This window comes from Egretta garzetta, unplaced genomic scaffold, assembly GCF_000687185.1.
Source record: "Egretta garzetta isolate BGI_Z169 unplaced genomic scaffold, ASM68718v1 scaffold270, whole genome shotgun sequence".
In the NCBI taxonomy this organism is placed as follows: Eukaryota; Metazoa; Chordata; class Aves; order Pelecaniformes; family Ardeidae; genus Egretta; species Egretta garzetta.
Window position 1 is genome coordinate 737,739 of NW_009258274.1, and position 6,344 is coordinate 744,082.

A 6,344-nucleotide genomic window follows, 5' to 3' on the forward strand; every position below is an offset into this window, starting at 1 on the left:
GGGAAGGGGAGCAGCTGGGAGGGAGCGAGCAATCCTTTATATATGTGCAATAGCAATGCAGCAATGCATGAATTTAAGAATGTGGCAATATCTACTAAAAAAAAAAAAAAAATATGGGGGAAGGGGGGCTGGGAGGGACTTTTAATCATGTGAACAGAGAATAACAGGCACAGGGAGGAGAAAAAAAGCTCTTGATCGGGGGAGTGCAGGGTGGGGATTAGTTTTACAGCATAGGAAGGTTTGGATTGCTCCAGCTGCAATCCAAGCAGTGTAATATATTAATATATATTCATGCTTAATTATAATGCAAAAAGAAAACAATCAAAAAAAGATAAACAAAAAAAATCCTTTTTTTTTAGCCTATTAACAGCTTAGATTCTCAAGTCACTGGAATGATTCATAATTCCATGTGCAGAAATGACCACAATTACGCTTTATCTGACTTTTGCTATAGAAAGGCCATACCAGTCAAGCACGTGGGGAAAAAAAGCCCTAGAAAAAGAAAAAAAAAAACCAAAAAACCACAAGAAAATCATTCTATGCTTATCTAGGTTTTGCACTTTGAAAATTGCATAGACAGGGAAACTTAAGAAAGAGGCTGCGGGTTGTTATTTATTTTATATATTTACTTTTTTTAGTCACGGGTTTGCCGATCAAACACTTTGTGACTTTTGGATAGAGGAAAGCAAATACATTATCTCTCTCATCCCCATCAGAGAGCACCCAAAGGGAAACCCAAGAAGGACATCAGGGCCTTCATCAGAAATCACAGGTACCTTCCATCCTTTTAAATGACCTGGTAGGATTTGAGTCCCAGGAGCCACAAATACTATTAAGAACATTAGAAATTATGAAGGATTTTTTTTTCCCCCAAACCCCTTTCTGCCATGTTTGTTTACAATGGGGGGGATGGAAGCATTGGATGAGTTAAAGCAGAAATTATATTGAAAACGGGCACATTCATGCCTTTTTGCGACAGGACCGGGCAAACGGCAATAGAGTCAGTAAGGGGGGAGGGAGGGGGGAAGGTGTGTACAGAGAGAGCGGCTCTTATTTTCAGACATTTCATAGCAGTAATATTAATAGCAAAGCTGGGGCAATGGACCCAAAACTCTATTTTTGTATCTATTTTGGTGCTGCATTTAGCTTTAACATGGACGGGAAGATGGAGCAGGCTGCTTTGCCCCTCTCTGCTGCTTGGCAGAGTCCTGGGGGAGGCTGGCACAGTCTGGTGGGGATAGGGAAGGGGGTGGGGGGAGGTGGGAATAGGTGAGCAAAGGGGTTTCCCTTTGGCCAAGTGGTAGCACAGGTTGGCATTGGTGGTTGGGGTGGGGGGGGGATACACCAAATGCCTCCAGGGTGTTATTCGAAAGCCTGGCTCAGGGCTGGTATGGGCAAGTCAAGGGCTTGATGTCCTCCTTGCCTCTCTGGGACCCTGGGCATGAACAAGGCTGCAGCACCCAGGGTGATTCAGTTGTGTTCGTTTGCACTTTAGCAAGGTAGGTAAAAGAGAGCACGAAGGAAGAGACAATCAGTCTGCACTGAAGCACTTGGGGTCAGGTCTAGATTAGGCACTAAATGAAGGCAGAGAGACAAGTGACACCCGAAAGGTGTTTCTACTCTCCCTCCTCTCCCCTCACCCTCATCTCCTGCTCTGGGCTGGACCACAGCTGACCTGGGCTGCAGACACCATGCTTGCTCCAGGAACAGACAGATTCCTGCTTGCAGAAGCTGCATCCCCCAGAGCAGCTGGAGCAGCTCACAGCAAAGTGCCCTCTGGCACCGTCAGGTCCCATCTGAGCCAGGTCACCAGCATCCAAGCCTGGGACGGGAGGTGGGAGCCCATGCTCAGCCATGGGTGCCCCAACGGGTGCAGCAAGAGGCAGCTATGGGAGAGGGCAGGGGAGCGCAGGGACCTGCGAGCTGTCCTAGCACAGGGTCGGTGCCAAGAGGAGGAAGCCCAGAGAAAGCACCAGGGCTCTCATGGGCTAGGCAGAGGGACACCCATCTCCAAGGTTGCCAATTCAGCACCTTTCCACCAGCACTAAATACACTTTATTTAAAAAAAAAAAACCACAAAAAAAAGCCAAAAACAAAAACCCAACAAAAACGAAGCAAACAAGCAAAGGATAAGAACAACAAGGGAAAAAGGGAGAGGAAAGAAAAAAACCATGATGGTCACTGTGGACTAGGGCAAACGGCAACATTTCCTAATGTTTTGGCAAAGGCCACTTAGCTTCCTGACTCTCTGCACTGCTGGGACAGGGAAAGGTCATGCGATACCACAGTGAACCAGTACATCAGCCCCTTCCCCCCTTCTCTGCATTGGAGCAACAGAAAACTTGTGGGCTGAGGATTTCTCCTTCCCCCGGCAGACAGTGCTTTCCCAAGGAGGGAGATCTCAAGCTGTCGAGCAGAGCCATTATTTGATGCTAGGACAGCTTTCCGAGCCTTGGCTGGAGCCCAAATCTGCTGCTGGCTCTGGTTTTGCTTGCTGAATTATTGAAATCTCCCTGCATGCGCGACGGATGGTCGTGCCAACCGCGGGTTGTGCGACTGCTTTAAACGGTGCGTCCTTGTCTGAGATGAAAGAGCAAATCCAGGGAATTCCCCTCCTGCCCAGCAGCAGGGCAGAGGCTTGGCAGCCCATGCACCGTGGCTCTTCGCTCACGCAGCGGAACAACCACAGACCGCTGTCGTTTGGGCAAAAAAGATCCTGCCTCGATGCCCAGACCTTGCACTTAGGAGTCGGGCAATTTGGTTGTGGTTCACACGACTTCTAGCTGGGATTGCTCACCAGGGCACAGCCAGCTGCGGGTTTCCTTCCTAACTGGAGCTGCTCTAAGGAGTTGCCTGTAGGTTGTTAACAAATCCCATGCACCATCCTCCCACCCAAGTGAGTTTTGATCCTACATCCCTAGGCCAAGACCAGAGCAAGGAGAAGGAATACATTCCCACCTCACTTCATTCTGCTCCAGCTTCAAGGGCCTCAAGACCAAAGAGGAATCCCATGTTCATCTTAGACCTACTGCTTGGAGATGCAGATAAGCTCACAGTTACTGCTTCACTAGAGCTCCAGTGTCACTTCTTGGCACTGAGTAAGGCAAATTAGGGACTAGAAATCATCAGAAAGATGCTTGTGTTTCCTGCTCATACAGAAGCACTTCAAGCTGCTGGTGGAGCCCATGGGAGTTTAGGGACTGAAAAAAGAATTACACGCTTACCGGCCTGCCTTTGCATCCAGTTCGGCTCTGCCAACCACTAGGCATGTTTGATGCTCACCATAAGCAGCATTATTTTCTCTTCATTAAGCAGCCAGTTTCCATTCGGGCCATTTTCCAGCCCCCGGGCTGCCTGCATGGTGACAGTGAGCAGCACTCGCATCCCTCCCATGAAACACACTGGGGTCTTGGCAAAGGTCTGCAGTGGGATAGCTGTCCCACAGACGTCCTGCCGGACAGTTTCATCAGGTAGAAAAGACCTTAGACTGTCTTGACCTTAGGCTTAGGAGCCCCTGGCAAGTCTGTGCAGTTTCAAAATCAAACATTTTTCTCCATGTGTACTAGGCTGTGTTCAGTCTCAGTATTGCAACAGAATTTGCTTTGATAACCTCTCATCTTCCAAGTAAGCTGCTTTAGTAGTGCCAGCAATTATACTTATTAGTAAGAATGTATAGGATTTGATATTGCAGGGTAGCTTCCAGGCATATTGATGGAATTTAACTCAGTAACTGTTAGCTCCTCATAAGAACAAGGCTCAGACGTAAAACCTCTGAATAAAATAGACAGCAGTCAGTTGGGCAGTAAAGAGAGAAAATAGGGTCCTAATTCACTTGGACTCTTTGGAAAAACAGAGCTTTATCCCAAATAATGTTATTTCCAGATGTTGCTGGAAATGTATCACTTCATGAGCAGGAATTATTTTTCCTTATAAATATAACTGGGGGGGGGGAAGTAGGATAAACTTACTATTTTTTTGGTCAGGTAGAGGACTTTTCCCCACTTCAATTCCCGATTAAAGCAGCTTTCCATCTGGGATCCCAGTACCATGAAAATCTTGAGCAAGGATCTGGAGAGGGTCCAGGACAGACCAGTAAGCATGTGGTCTGCTACAGGCTGCAAGGACTTAGCCTCGGCCCTGGCAAAGCACCAGCTTGCCTTTAAACCCACGGGCAGGGTCATTCGCTTCACGGGGCCGGTAGTGCCCTCATTCCTCCTGCCCTAGAAGCCGTTGCTGCCAGGGCTGGGGGACTTTGTTCCAGAAAGCAGCAAACATTTTCAAATGCTGAATATTCTCATGTCCTGTGAACAGTGACTTTATTTGTTTGTTTTCCCCAGACTTTTCTGGAAGGTTTTTTTTTTCTTCTGCCTCCTTTGAAGATCTTTCATTTTAAGGCAAATCCAAGACAATTCAACTTGCGCTATTGGTTGTCCTTTATCTTGACTAGAATCTGAAGATCCTGCTTGGTTTCTGAAGATCCTGCTTGGTTTCCTAATACTGATGGAAAAAAGATTAGAAGTATTTATGATATATATTTTTTAAAAAGGAACATATGAAAGGAGAAAAGGCTATTTTAAATGGTACCATATTTTTCACAGATTTTATACAATCATATTTTTGTACTTTACTACCATTCCTTAATACAACATAGTTCTTATCCCTGTGCCAAAGACAGACAATCCCTTTCAATACCCCGTTCCTTACTCTAAAACCTTGCTACAGGCAGCAGCGAATAGTGCAATATCAACCCCTTCTCCCTCAAAACCCAATCCTACCAGCGCGGCTGCAGGTCCGGGGTCACTCCCTGCCAGCAGGACATCGTGCATCTCCTGCCTGGGTAACTGCAAGCAGCAGGTCCTGCCCTGCTGGAGCACCCTACGGAGCTCAGTTTGGTGAAAAATCTGATCCCTTCCCTGCTAGAAAGCACCTGACACTTTCCCATCTTCTTCTCAAAGGGAGATGTAAGGGGTGTCTGGTGCTGCTCCTGCTTCAGCAGATTTCCGTCATTTGTATGGAGACAGTATACTACTTAAACAGAAAATTGAGATACTTGATTGTTCTTCAGGCTGCTAGGATGAGCACCAAAGTGGAAGCTAATATTCATTAATTTTAGCATCTTCAAAATTACTTCAGGTCCTTTAAGTCTTCCCATCCCCTCATCTCCTTCTCCTCAACAATTATTTCTTAAGGGCAGTTGCACATCTCTCTTGCTTAAATTAATCTACGCAGTCTCTTACTTCATTCAGGTGTATTGCATTTTTCTGTGTTCATCTCGCTTCTTTCACCACCTGAACTTTCATTTCTATGGTGCTAAGTTCCTCAGCTCCGCAGCCTTTGAAGGCCCTGGCGCAGATAGGCGTCTTGAGAAACACAGGTCAAAATACGTGAATAAAACCATTCCTCCTAAGCAGGCAGGGTAACAGACTTAGGAGGGAAGCACTCTCAGAGCAAAGCGTGCATGAAGAGGACTCCTGGGGAACATGAGGGTGGCCAATGAGGTCTTTTTTGACTGTGCTCTGTGCAAAAGCAAAGCAGCATAAGTCAGAGAGAAGGCAGACTTTTCGGCTGTTATCCCTTTAGGGCTCCATGTTTTTCAGTGACCCAGCTATAGAGCAGCTGTTTATTGGAAATCAGGTTGCTCTTATCCCCCATCTCCTTCCACTGTGGTGTGTAGCAGAGGGCCCCAGAAGAAATAAGCTGCTGGGAACCAGGCAACATGTAAGGAGCTGTTGCACGTTTTGCACAAGGCATCTTCCTGGAGCTGCTCCAGGCTCTGCCTGCAGCTGATGAGGAGCTGCTGGTGCTTGCACCAGGCAAGTCATTCTCCTCCGAGAACTGCTGGGAGGAGCAGCCCACGGGTGATCCTACGCTGAGGGAACATTGAAGTGCACAGCCTGGACTGGAGATACCGGAGTCAGCTTGGTAATGGGAAGCACAGGCTGAGCCAGGTGAGGAATCCCAACCTGCGGCCTCCCTCGCAGCAGGCATCCCACGCACAGGAAGGCTGACCTTTTTGTTTGTATGGTCTGCAGCTTCCCTGGTTCATCTCTACCCTCACTCACTCTGTCACATTGTCCCAGCATTTTGCTACCAGCAAAAGACCAAAGCTCCTGGTACTGTAACATGGTAAAGGACACAAACCTCATGGCAGTCTATAAAGAGAGGGATGATTTCAGCACCTAGCAGAGGAAATTGCTGGTTAAATTATCAAATGAGGATCCTGTCATAGACTGGAAAAGGAAAAGCAATAGGAGAGGTTTGTTTGCATGCCACATCACTGTCTTCTGGCATTCGAGGCAGACAGTGCTAACAGGTATGATGCAAGAGTCAAAGCTGGCAGCAGG